Consider the following 15,040-nt stretch of genomic DNA (forward strand, 5'->3'; position numbering starts at 1 on the left):
AAAATGTTCATCGTTTTAAAGGACTTAGATTGTATGTACTCTAACAGATCTTTGAAATATTTTAGTATCCGCATTTAATCCACGCCAACCGACAATAAATTAATTAGCTTATGTCTGCAAAATGGGTCACATGAGAGGAGAATGACATTAAAATGTTCATTAAGCCTATTCTTGTGATGTTATAGTGAAATGATTGTTTTGCTATTTCACTGTTTAGCCGCACGGCTGTGAATGCAGATGAATCTTTAAAATGTCCTTGTAGTATTAACGTCAAACCACTTAAACGCTGTTGGTTGCTTTGTATGCAATTTCAACCGCAAAAGGGATTTAAAGTACTACAAGTTTGTTTTTAATTCTTGAAATATGCGTATTACTAACCTTCTTATCAATTTCTAAATTATTTTTGAAATGTGAAATGCAAAAATTCATTCGTTCATATAGTAATCAATGGAATTTATGTCAGATTTCACCGGTTTACAATAGATCATTTATAGTATTTATTTCATGTTTTGTAGACTCTTTGTTTTTTGGTATTTTTTCGTTTTTATGTTGCCATTGCATTGTCCGTTCTTTTTCGACTAATCAGTTTGACTATCCCTCTGCTTTCTTCCGCAACTCTTTCAAATTATATGACTACATTCAAGAAGTGGTCCAGTTGGGTTCAATTTTATTACAGATATAAGACCTCCGGAGAGGTTAGAACACTGAAAGTAAAATAACAATCAATCAAAAATCAAATCCTTATAACGAATGACCTTAAATACTTACAAAGAAAGTAAAATAACAAAAATACCGAACTCCAAGGATAATTGAAAACGGAAATGTCCCTTAACAAATGGCAAAATCAAAAGCTCAAACACATAAAACGAATGGCACATCAAGAAGCTTCACACATCAACATTTAGGGTTTGCATGGTATGATCCATAATTCCAAGTACATGAAGTAACGACTCTACAATTTCGTCATCATCCTTATTAACGAAATTAACGAAATCTTCTTCGTCAATTATATCAAATATCTTGTAAAACAGTTCTGTCAAAATTTGTAAAATAGATTTACAGCATAATATGTAATCTTAAGTATATCCGTATTACCTAAGTTACACAATGGACATTTGCCTGTTTTAATAGCTATGTGGCTCCTAATTTCACAGGCGTCATAAATTTTAAATTTAAAGATGGATAGGTTACCGTTAGTCGTAATAAACGATGCTCCGTATGCATTTTAGCTTACAACTAAAGTTCTGGTCGACGTTCAACTGAGTGTTTCCATTTGCTTTCCTCGTATATGTCAATAGTCTGTTTCACAATTTTGCTCCACAGCCGTTCGTCTAGAGAAAGAATTTTCAGCCAAGATATTTTCAACAAAACATTGAATTGATATTTCATCAAAATCTTAATATAATCTTTATTCAATGATATTTGACTGGACTCACCAGCTAACATGTGTCTAATACGAAATAGAGAGGCGAAATATACCAAAGAGATATCCAAACGAATAAGTCGAAAATAAACAGACAACGCTATGACAAAAGAAGAAAAAGACCAAACGACAAAACAACAGTTTACAAAACACAACATAGAAAACTAAAGACTGACCAACCCAATACCCACCAAAAGCCGGGGTGATCATCTTTTATGTATTGTTGTTGGTTTTGCACGACACAAGCTTCCAAAAAACAAAAGTTTCATTTTATTATATATCCTTCTACAGACCATAAACCAACATTACTAATGCTAGAGTCAGACGGACTTTATTTATTCATTATTAGTATAATTCTGACGAAGCATCTTTGAGTAATTGCTAACATTTAAAATTCGGTGTAGAGTAGCTGACAATCTGAATTAATAAATGTTTTAGTGTAACTAAATGTACATTATCTTTTGAGTACAACATTACCTAGGTTAATACATGTTGCAGTGAGAGTCATTATTGGTGAGAGTCTTTCTTGATAGTGCAAAAACCATAACATTGCTTTTAGACGCATTATATTTTAGCCGCCATTTGAGTGCATAACTGTTCACAGCGTTTATTAATGTTTGAGTACCATTTAATACTGCGTTTATTGAAGTTGTGTCATCGGCTAATAAAATTGTTCGTATGCTGATCGGGCCTACAAGTAATCCACAATTTGTTTCATAGTTTCATAGTTTATTAAAGAAAACTCAGCGCAGAAGACTGCGTAACAGGAGCATATTATACACAATATTAATTACAACATAGTTCATAATACAAACAGTATACATTGTTGAATTATACATCTTCAGAAATAAGCCTTTGTTTATTACAGTTTTAAATTAGACAAGCATCTTTTCTACCTTTTGAATAAAAATTAACAGCTTAGACAGCACATTACTATTACAATATTTAAGCATGCCTAGTACTTTTTTTACATTTGGATATTTTAAATAATATGGAGGTATGAACTTCCCCCTTAAATCCTTAACTTCACAATTGGTACATTTACATATATAGTGGTATACATCCCCAAGACCAGCTTTACAAAGTGGACAAATTCTCTCATTTCGCGGTACATTTCTCCATCTTCCTGTTTCGATGGGAAACTTTGTATTACATACCCTTAATTTACATATATTTACTCTATGACCCCGCCTTAATTTTAACAGATATGGTTCTAAGCAAAACTCTTCTTTAAAGTGTAAATAAAATCCCCCCTTGATGAGTTGTTTATATCAGAGAACCGTTTTTGAATAAACTGGTCTTGGAGACGCTTCCTTACATTACTTTTAATATAATTATAATCAACTTGCCCCTGAATATTATATAGTTCACAAAAGCCACAATCATTAAACACAGATTTTACATAGTTAAACCACTTGAAATTATAACCTCCATGCTCATGCATGTACCAAAGTAACTTATACAGTTTACCCGATAGTTTTTTTATCATTTGTTGCTAGCTTGTGGCAAAAACATACCATTTTTAACTTGATCTGCAGTTCAAGTGGAAATCTTCTAAGTTCCCCATACACCATAAAATTTGGCGTAGATGATCGCACCCCCAAACTGCGCTTACAAAACTGTAGATGTAATTTTTCAGTATTATTTTTATTTTCAAATCCCCATATTTCCGAGGAATAGGTCAAAATAGGAACCACCAATGCATCAAATAATTTTAACTGTAAATCAATCTGAAGTGAGATATTTTGTATCTTCTTGTAAAGAGCATAAAGTGCTTTTTAAGCTTGGTCTACCAATTTTTTCCGAGCTTGAAAGAAATTTCCGTTGTAATTAAACAGCAGACCAAGATAAACATATATGAATCTTTATTTTCAATAATTTCATTACATAGTTTAAAAGTAACATTCTTATTAAACTTTCTCTTTGAAAAAATCACAATCTTTGTTTTTGATACATTAACAGTGAGTTGCCACTCAAAACAATATTGCTCAAACACATCCAGAGCCTTTTGTAACCCTTCTGCCGACTCCGCAAATATAATTGTGTCATCGGCGTACAGAAGAATAAATAACTTGATATACAAATCAAGATTCTCTGTAAAGTTTTTATTCATAAATTTTAGACCATCCACAGAGTTTTCATTCAGATATTCCTTCAAGTCATTCAGGTATAAGGCAAAGAGAAAGGGTGACATTTTTTCGCCCTGTCTTACACCTACCTCACACGGGAAAATTAGTTCTCCATTTTTAACACAAGACTTAATATCTGTATACATGCTCAATATAACTTTAAACATTTTCCCACCAATGTTATTTTTTAATAGTTTTTGCCATAGTCCCACCCTCCACACTGTGTCAAAAGCTTTTGTAAAATCTACAAAAGCGCAAAATAATTTCTTTCCCGAACTCAAATATAGTGAAATTAAAGCATGCATGACAAACATACTATCTTGGACAGAATACCCCTTTCGAAAACAAACCTGGGCATCAGTTTTAATGTTTGTCGATATAAGTTCTCAAATAAAGCTATTGATAAACACGGAAAATAGCAAGGCAGGCAGTATACGGCCTTGGCCTACTCCTTGTTCGATAAGAAACACCTGACGTGTTATACCGATTTAAAATCATTTTATCGAATAGTTTTCCTAACGAAGAAGCTAAAGTTACGACATGATAACTATTCGGATTTGTTTTGTCTTTATCATTTCCTTTATGAATAGGTATAACTATTCCATGTCTTAATGATAAAGGTAAATACTCTTTCGTTTTGCCGAGTAAGAGTTTGCTTTTGTTTTAACCATGGTGTCGTCTGTCTGATATTGATTGTCATTCGGTATCTACTTCTCCTTTTTTCAAATATTAACTGATCAGCCAATCAGTTAATTTCACATCAAAGCCTAAGGAAAATGTGCTGAAGAATTTCCACATCTCATTTTTCAACAGATTCCTGTAACTTTGTTTGATAGTATGATACAAGAGAGGCAGGAGATAACACTCAAACTCATAAGTCGAAGACAAGCTGACAACAAGCAATGCTCAATTGACTAAACAATTGTTCTAGGTTTCTGAAAAAATTACGACCTGTAACAAGATCATACTTCAACATTATCTATTAACCTAATTAATATTTTAAAATAACATTAACGTGCATGAATAATTTTTATTCTGTTGATACTAATGGTACTTTTACTAAGATACTATTGGTACTTTTACTAAGAACCCGTGATTTATTGATGAACATTTTATTCTGTTGATACCATTGGTACTTTTACTAAGAACCCGTGATTTATTGATGAACATTTTATTCTGTTGATACCATTGGTACTTTTACTAAGAACCCGTGATTTATTGATGAACATTTTATTCTGTTGATACCATTGGTACTTTTACTAAGAACCCGTGATTTATTGATGAACATTTTATTCTGTTGATACCATTGGTACTTTTACTAAGAACCCGTGATTTATTGATGAACATTTTATTCTGTTGATACTATTGGTACTTTTACTAAGAACCCGTGATTTATTGATGAACATTTTATTCTGTTGATACCATTGGTACTTTTACTAAGAACCCGTGATTTATTGATGAACATTTTATTCTGTTGATACCATTGGTACTTTTACTAAGAACCCGTGATTTATTGATGAACATTTTATTCTGTTGATACCATTGGTACTTTTACTAAGAACCCGTGATTTATTGATGAACATTTTATTCTGTTGATACTATTGGTACTTTTACTAAGAACCCGTGATTTATTGATGAACATTTTATTCTGTTGATACTATTGGTACTTTTACTAAGAACCCGTGATTTATTGATGAACATTTCTATTTTATCATATGTAATATATACTCGCTGATTTGGTGTGCTTTTACCTAATATGAACGAAAATTTATGTTTCAACTTTTAGATAATGACTGTTGTCTTCCTTCTGCGCGATTTGTAAACTTGATACTGATACTCAATTGTCAGTAAAGAATTATTAATTCTTTTGCGACTGGGTGTGAACACCGTCCTTGAAAATTTATATCAGTCATAATAGCATTTGGTAAATATGATTGATAGGTTTGAATAGAATAGAATGATCAGTTATTTTAGGACTTGATTTCCTCGATCATCTTGCCTCATATTATTTTGGGAGACAAACTATGAGCACCAGGTAAAGGCCTCAGTGCGGTTACAGAACCGCGATGCTGCTTGGGTGTAACTATTTGCACGCGGAACAAGCGCATTGTTTTGCAAGCAGACACAGAAAGGCGAATTTGTTTGAATTGAGGATGTATTACACGTAACAGTATACAAAACACAAAACAAAACATAGAAAAATTAAAGACTGAACAACACAAACCCAACCAAAAACCGGGATGGGGTGGGGTTGATCGGGGTGCTCCGGAAGGGTAAGCAGATCCTGATTCACAGGTTGCACCCGTCGTGGTGCTCATGTTAGTACAAACCCGATGAAAAGTCTAATATGATAGGTCATATTCGAGGAGAAGAGGATGGGATTGTGGTAACAACAATTGGAACATATGTGTCATAATCTGTGGAACAGATGTTCCATAACGGTCAACTAACTCGTGATGGCGTCTGAAATATTTTCGAAACGTTGACTTAAACTTCACCACTTGGAACTCCTGGTTTAATAGCATCATTGAAAACTGGTAGGTGTATACTCCTTATGCAGGCGCTGTTGGGATGTTGCTACATAGAAATGGAAAGTTCACAATTGTGAAGCTTAAATCATCTCTTTTGTCTTAAATTTTTGTTCTCAACCGACCCTAATTGTCAATTTCTAAATTTATGTCAAGATATGAGACAGACTTAGTTGTATCTGTTGTATCCTTGTTTTCAAGTTCACTGGGGTAGATGCGTTCAACATAGTTACCAAACTTTGAATTGTTTATTTAGAGGACATCATTTATATCGCGGAAAGTAAAGGATAATGCTAGCTTCTTTATTCTTGGTAAGAAGCTCCTGTATGAAGTCAGACTCGTATGAATACAGGAACAAATTGATCAGAAGAGCACAGTTGGTTCTCATGGGAATGCCAATAGTTTGTTGAAAAACACGTTCTCCAAACGTAACAAATATGTTGTCAATCAAGAAATTAAGATATGTTTTTGTTTGAATCAGAGTGATATTTTACAAAGTACGATTTGTCCCTCCCTAAAACAAGATACTTGTATCTACATTGACATTTCTTTTTATGCAACAAAGAATGATCAATTCTGTCAATTAATCTTTTATTTTGTAATCAGGAATACTTGTGCAAAGGGTAGAAAAATCAAATGTTTTACCGCTAATACTATTGCTACAGGAAAGAGAGTTAGATTAAATGTACTCAAACATATCTTTTGAATTTTTTAGTATCCACATCTTTGGTTTCTTCCGCCTCTGTTTAAATGACCTGACAACATTCAAGAAAGTGGTCCAGTTTGGTTCGATTCTATTGTATATATAGACCCCTCGGAGAGTTTTGAACACTGAAAGTACAAAACAATCAATCAGAAATCAAATGCTCACAATGAATGACCTTTAATACTTACATATACATATTATGAATACAAATTTATCTATTTTACAAACATATTAATTCACAAATATGTTTCTCTGATATAATACAAGACAATGTGTAATGATACTCAAAATAGCAAAATACATCATTATCCCTAGCATATTGAATCCTCGAAACATAGGTAAACTATCTCTAGCGCATCGGATACTCGATACAAAGGTATTCTATCTCTAGTATATCGAATCCTCGACATAAATGTATTCTATCTCTAGCATATCGAATCATCAACACAAAGGTTTTCTATCTCTAGTATATCGAATCCTCGACATAAAGGTATTCTATCTCCAGCATATCGAATCGTCTGCAATGTGGTGATATGGAAATCAGATACAAACAGGTAAGAACCAAAATCCTTTTCAACACAAAGGTATTCTATCTGTAGCATATTGAATCCTCGACACAAAGGTATGCTATCTCTAACATATCAAATTCTTGACATAAAGGTATGCTATCTCTAACATATCGAATATCTACACAAAGGTATGCTATCTCTAACATATCGAATTCTCGACACAAAGGTATGCTATCTCTAGCACATCGAATCCTCGACATAAAGATATGCTATCTCTAACATATCGAATCCTCTACATAAAGGTAGTCTATCCCTAGCATATCGAATCCTCGACATAAAGGTATTCTATCTCTAGCATATTGAATCCTCGACATAAAGGTAGTCTATCTCTAGCATATTGAATCCTCGACAAAAAGGTATTCTATCTCTAGCATATCGAATCCTCGACATAAAGGTAATCTATCCCTAGCATATCGAATCCTCGACATAAAGGTAATCTATCCCTAGCATATCGAATCCTCGACATAAAGGTATTCTATCTCTAGTATATCGAATCGTCTGCAATGTGGTGATATCGAAATCAGATACAAACAGGTAAGAACCACAATCCTCTGAAGTTGTTATTGACACGCGATACTGCAAATAATTTTGTAATAGTTATACACCGAGGGATAGGTGTGTCTGGATAAGAAACCCCGACGGCCGGAGGCTGGAGGGGTTTCTTATCCAGACACGCCGTATCCCGAGGTGTATAACTAATTTACACCCAATGCTAAACCCAATATTTGTTAACATTGATTATCAAATGAAAAAGAACGGATAGCATATTTATTGACAAAATCGAACCATGATTTATAACAAAAACATTTTTTTTTACATGAAACCCCACGAGTAACATTACTTTGTCTATGTGCTTTCAAACTTTGACAAGTGAGTAGATTTTACAAATGTCAAAGTTGCTGTTTTGCATATTCCCGTTAAATCCTGGTGCTAATATGGATCAGCAGTTCAAGGTTGACCGTTTCGTGCATTCTTATCACAAAAAAAAATACATCATGCTCCTTGTATGCAGTTGTCAATATGGACGGGTATAAGACGGACGATATTTTGAGTCAAGCGTTGGATTTGGTAGAAGAGACTAAAGATGAAGGGTCCGGGAGTTAGAATCCCTGTTTTTTTTTAAGATCAATGCCTTAGAATAGAGACATATGACTGGGATCAAAAAATTTACCTTCAAGCAAAGGAGTATTTAGGGAGCAACCATTTTAACTTCACAGGGGGAAAGGGGGGGGGGGGGGTTTGGTTTTTTATCGGAGTCAGAAATTTTGTTTTCTCGCAAATCGCGAACAATTTTATTTAGTTTTTCAATGCTATCAATCAAATTATTTTTCCCTTAAAGTAAAGGATTTTTTTTAATTCAAAATAGATGCTTATTTTTTTTTAAAAATTTTTGGAATTTTCTAAAATGTGTTTTTTAATATCTTGAAACAACTTGTAGTGAACACTATTAGTAATTTCTTATGTTCATGCTATTTAGAAAATAATCAATTTCTATTGTAATGAATAACAATGGACTGTGTTTTCGGGATGTAGAAGCAGGGGTTTCCAGAAACCCCGCTCGTCACGCCCTGTGGTCAAAATCCATTGTTATTCGTAACAATAGATCTATTCAATTTACACATGTTTCAGAAATAGAAACTATGAAGTATAACAATAGAACTGGGGTGTAAATAAAGAGAATATGATCTATACAAACTAGTATGGGTAAAATTGAGAATGGAAATGGCGAATGTGTCAAAGAGACAATTTTTTATTTGGGTGTGTGTCTACAGGTTTATATCAACAAATAGGCCTTCATTTTACACTATTAGTTTCCTTGACCTACATACATCATCACTGTTTTCGGCAAACCGCATGTAACAATAAAACATAAAAAGAATTACAGCCAGTTCTTATTTTTACAGCTTGTTCTCATGTTCTCATGGTGTGCAGTAACATCGCTGTACTAAGTTTAAGGGGGGGGGGGGGGCTTCAGCACTTTCTAACTGGTTAAACTTTGACACATTCTTTATGTACCTGTCCCAGGAACCAAAGTGGGTGTCGTTAGTTGCTGTATGTCATATTAATTTTTTTCAGTAATTGTTTTGACATTAAGCTTTGGTTTTCTCGTTTGAATTATTTCACATTCTGTCATGTCTGTATATGAAAATAAGAATATGTGGTATGATTTCCAATGAGACAACTCTCCACAAGAAACCAAATGACACAGAAATCAACACGTACGGCTTTCAACAATGAGTCTATCCCATACCGCATAGTCAGCTATAAAAGGCTCTGAAATGACAAATGTAAAACAATTCAAACGAGAAAACTAACGGCCTAATTTACGTAAAAAATAATGAACGAAAAACAAATATGTTACACAGTAACAAACGACAACCACTCAATTACAGGCTCCTAACTTGGGATAGTCACATATAGAATGTGGCGGGGTTACACTAGTTTGAAGGCGCCAACCCTCCCCCTAACCTTGGACAGTGGTGTAATAGTACAACATAAGAACAAACTATAAAAATCAGTTGAAAAAGCTCATCAGATGGATACAAATAGAAAAGCATCTAACAAAAACACTGAGTGGACGTGGCAGGGTACTTATACATCCCCACAACAAAAAGACACTAAGTACAAATCTGGGAGTATTCGCAGTTACTGACAGCTAGTTCAAAGCCAATAACAATTAATAAATAAATCATGCATCTAAGACTAAGATATCAATCAGTATATCCAACATCCAATGAATTTGGTGTAAACATGTCATTAACATTCAAACAAACATGACCTTGTGCAATGCCAAGCTACAGGTATCGACAGATTGAAGAGCCATGAATGTACATATGTATATAAAAATGATATTTAGTTTGATTTTAATTTACTGATAACAAATTCAATATTAATACCAATAAAAACAATATTCAAAGATCTGATTACAGTTGAATTGGTAACCTTTTGGAATAAGTTTATTCAAAGGATCGATAAGTTTACCCGGATCGTTTCTAAATATCCGGGCTCTGTAAAACAACATCTCCGTAAAAATTAATATATGCTATCCCGTTTGAAATCAAACTTCAAACAAAATCTTTATATCTATGGAAAACTTTAGAAAAGGTTTTAAGTAATTTGTGCCGGTGCATGTTATAGCCAACTATACGGTACGGAGTTTCCTCATTGTTGGAGGCCGTGTAATGACCTATAGATGCTTCAATCTACGCTATTTGGACTTATTTGATATTTGTCTCAATGACAATCACACTACATCTCTTTACTTTTATATTTACGAAAACTATTGGACGATACAACTATTCACAGAAACCACCAAAATGCGAATTCTCCTACAAAATTGATGTTAAAACAAGGACTAACAAAAAAAAAAAAAAAAAAAAAAACGAACAACACATGGTGTAGATTGGTATTGGTACAACATGTGGTCGGGTGTAACCAGTTTAACCTGCAAACAAACTTCCGCTTAGCCTGTCTAGGCCAGTGCTTTAGGTAATAAAACTGTGTTATGATTGGTTGATTTTTGAGTCTGAGTACGATAATCGTACTCAAAAGTTTTATGACCGCAAGGCCAAATGTTAGAAAAGTAATACAAAGTAAAATAAAAACTTCACACTACAACTACCTACACGATGTCCACTAACTGAAACAAAGAAATCAATGTCAGAAAGTGCTCGCTACTACGTGAAGCTAGCTAACTTAGGAAACCAAAGCAGTGTGTCGAATACTGCCGAGTAAGGCAACCAAAGTAGTGTGTCGAATACTGCCGAGTAAGGCAACCAAAGCAGTGTGTCGAATACTGCCGAGTAAGGCAACAAATCTAAAGTAATCATCGTTCATCATCAATATCTTCGTCTGTTGAAACCTTTCAGATTTTTCCTCAACACCGTCTTGTTTTACAAAGGGACGTAACACTACTCTACTAATTAACCGTGTATTGAAATAAACCACGCCTACTAAACCTATATGAAATATACACGGTCTCCACGCGGTTGCTTTTAACCAATCATATTCCTAGAAATGTATAGGAGGTATGATAAAAAATTATATGTGTCATTTTAAGAAGAAGTCGAATTCTTTATAAGCAAATCAAAACAAACATTTCTTTTGGAAGAACATATAAAAGATTGCAATCTTGATAATGTCATACAAGAATAATTTGAAACATTTTTTGATAGGTGTTGCAATATTTTGCCACTCCTATTACCATGTTTAAAAGGAATTTTCAGCTAATTAGGAAAGGTCTCGGTAAAAATCGTTCAATGTTCATGGCCAATGAGGTAGTTTTTAAGAGTAAAAACTTCTATATATTTATTCTGTGTATTGGTGGATTGTTCGTCAATTTTTACATGTTGTACCAAAAAATACCGTTAATAATTGGTTTTCAAATGTTATTAAAATAACCACCAGCAACGTTAGTCTAAGATAGCAGTTCATAATGTTCATTATTTTGTTTTTCTCTTTCTAATAAACCCAACATCAAGTAATTACCTCGCATATTGTTTTACTTTTGTCGTTTTGTCATTTTGTTTTTGGTAATAGTAACTTACGTAAAAGATATATATATATCACCATATTAAATTATATCCTGTAACCCGTTTTGTTTATCCTGTTACTGATAGCAGTATTGCAGTACTGGTATCGCGGTTTAGTATATACGGTCTCAATAGTACTGGTATAGCAGCTTATTATATACGGTCTCAATAGTACTGGTATAGCAGCTTAGGATATACGGTCTCTATAGTACTGGTATAGCAGCTTAGGATATACGGTCTCAATAGTACTGGTATAGCAGCTTAGGATATACGGTCTCAATAGTACTGGTATAGCAGCTTAGGATATACGGTCTCAATAGTACTGGTATAGCAGCTTAGGATATACGGTCTCTATAGTACTGGTATAGCAGTTTAGGATATACGGTCTCAATAGTACTGGTATCGCAGTTTAGGATATACGGTCTCAATAGTACTGGTATAGCAGCTTATGATATACGGTCTCAATAGTACTGGTATCGCAGTTTAGAATATACGGTCTCAATAGTACTAGTATAGCAGCTTAGGATATACGGTTTCAATAGTACTGGCATAGTGTTCACAAGATACCATTCGCTACAGTAGAGATAAAATCGTAGGAGTTGTTAGACTCATGTTAACTTGTCAAAACGGCTATTTTGTCAACCGTGAAAGCCCTATACTCACGGTCCGATCAGATTAACCCTGCCAAACACACATGTACACCTTACAATGATTCCATACACCAAATATGGTTGACCTACTACTTATAGTATTTGATTAACTGACAAAACCATGAACACTTAACACTGACCAATAAGTCAAGGTCAAATAAAACCTGGACAAAAACACAAAAGTTAAAAAATGTTCAATGAACCATGAAATAAAGGTCAAGGTCAGATGAAACCTGGCAGTCGGACATGTACACCTTACAATCATTCCATACGCCAAATATAGTTGACCTATTGCTTATAGTATCTGAGAAACGGACTTGACCACCAAACTTTAACCTTGATCACTGATCCATGAAATAATGTCGAAGTCAAGTGAACCCTGTTTGACGGACATGTAGACGTGCAGGGAACCCATATACCAAATACAGGTATCCTATTACTCATAATAAGTGAGAAATTCACATGACAAAAAAAAACCAATTTCAAACAATCAATGAACCATGAAAATTAGTTCAAGGACAATGGACATAGGACATATGACAGTCGGAAACTTCGTAACATAAGGTATCTGCATACAAGGTATGAAGCGTCCAGGTCTTCTACCTTCTGATATAGTTTACGCCGCAGCCAGATTACAATCCCTATGCCTCGCATTCTTGTCACAGGCGAGACAATTAATAAACTGTTAACACAGAGATATGTTTCGCCTATTTGTTATTTTGATAATGCAAATGTTGAAATTAAAATAGCAATACTTTAACATGTAAGTTATGCAAATATTCGGGGTCAATGAACCATGACTGAAGGTACAGGGCTAAACAATCTCCATGGAAATGAGATGTGCCAATGCTAATACAACTGCAAATCAAATACCATTGACTTTTCATAAGTCGTTCTCTTTAAACAAACCTAAACACAAACATTAACTTGTAAACTATGTAAAAGTTTCAAAGTCAATGAACCATAATTAGGGGGTGGGATTATATAATCTCCATGGAAATGAAACTTGCAAATGCCAATACATTTGCATACCGAATATCATTGACTTAACATTAGTGGTTCATCTTAAACTGAACTAATCACAAACTAATACATGTAAACTAAGCAAAAGTTTCAAAGTCAATAGACCATGACTGAGGGGTAGGGACGAAATATTCTCCATGGAAATGAGATGTGCTAATGCTTATACAACTGCATACCAATTATCATTGACCTACCACTAACGGTTCCCCATAAACTGACCTAATCACAAACTAATACATGTAAACTAAGCAAAGTTTCAAAGTCAATAGACCTTGACTGAGGGGGCGGGGTCGAATAATCTCCAGGGTAATGAGATGTGTCAATGCTAATACAACTGCATACCAAATATCATTGACCTACCTCTAGTGGTTCACCATGAACTAGACCTAATCACAAACTTATACATTGTTGACGCCGCCGCCGTCGTCGTCGTCGTCGTCGTCGTCGTCGCCGACGCCGGAAACAGCATACCTATGTCTCGCTTTTTGACTCCGTCAAGGCGAGACAAAAATTACATTTTTTCACCAAAAAATATTCTTTTTATCTAATTGTATTTTAATCTGAGGAGTACAAGAAGTCTGAAAACGTTCGGTGTTTACATTTGAAGCTGAGAGCATTCATATGACTCACCTTGTTTAGTTGACAAATACGTTAACAATATTTCGCGGAATTTTCGTTTCATGAAATTTTACACCGAAATAATAACTGAAATGGACTGATTTGTTTATTATGCATTAAAATAGAGATAACCGTATTGTATTTGAAGCTTGGGCTACGCTAAATGTCGGTTTTACTGTCGCAAAACGAGTGTAACAGGTCGTAAGGTAGGCGTAACGCGAAACAGCCAATTTTGTGTATTTTATGCGTTTCGCTAAAAGTAGATAAACTGTGATTATACTGATGAACGATATATATATAGAGGTCGTCATATTAGAATGATAAATAATCTTATCAATCATGAAAACTTCCGGAACAGTAGATCCAAAGAAGTAGATTTAACAACGTTCCATTGGATAGCAATGATCAGTTGATACTCTCGCAAAAATTGGCAAATCAAAGAGGCAATTTAGTATGGTCAGCTTCGTATAATGGTATAGTCTTCTCACGTTTTCATACATTTGGTCTTAGTGGAGTTCAAAATTGTACTTTTTATAAAAGTTTTCGGGCGACCTGTGACAGAGGAGTAATGTTACAATATCCACCTCGAGAAGATCGGCGAGGGACAAAAATAAACGTTTGACACCGATTTCGAGCAAGGTTTTTGATTTTGTTTATTAAAATATTGTTTGCTTTTCATGCTATTATGCGGTATGGGCTTTGCGGTATGGGATTTGCTCATTGTTGAAGGCGGTACGGTGACCTATACTTTTCTTACTTTGTAGTACGTAAGAAATCCTCTAAGAAGATAAGTTAAACTTAACGAATTATAGAATACATATCATTATTATCATGCACATGTCTTAAAAAGAAAGACAATAGT

Source organism: Mytilus californianus, unplaced genomic scaffold (genome assembly GCF_021869535.1).
Source record: "Mytilus californianus isolate M0D057914Y unplaced genomic scaffold, xbMytCali1.0.p SCAF_1, whole genome shotgun sequence".
Lineage (NCBI taxonomy): Eukaryota > Metazoa > Mollusca > Bivalvia > Mytilida > Mytilidae > Mytilus > Mytilus californianus.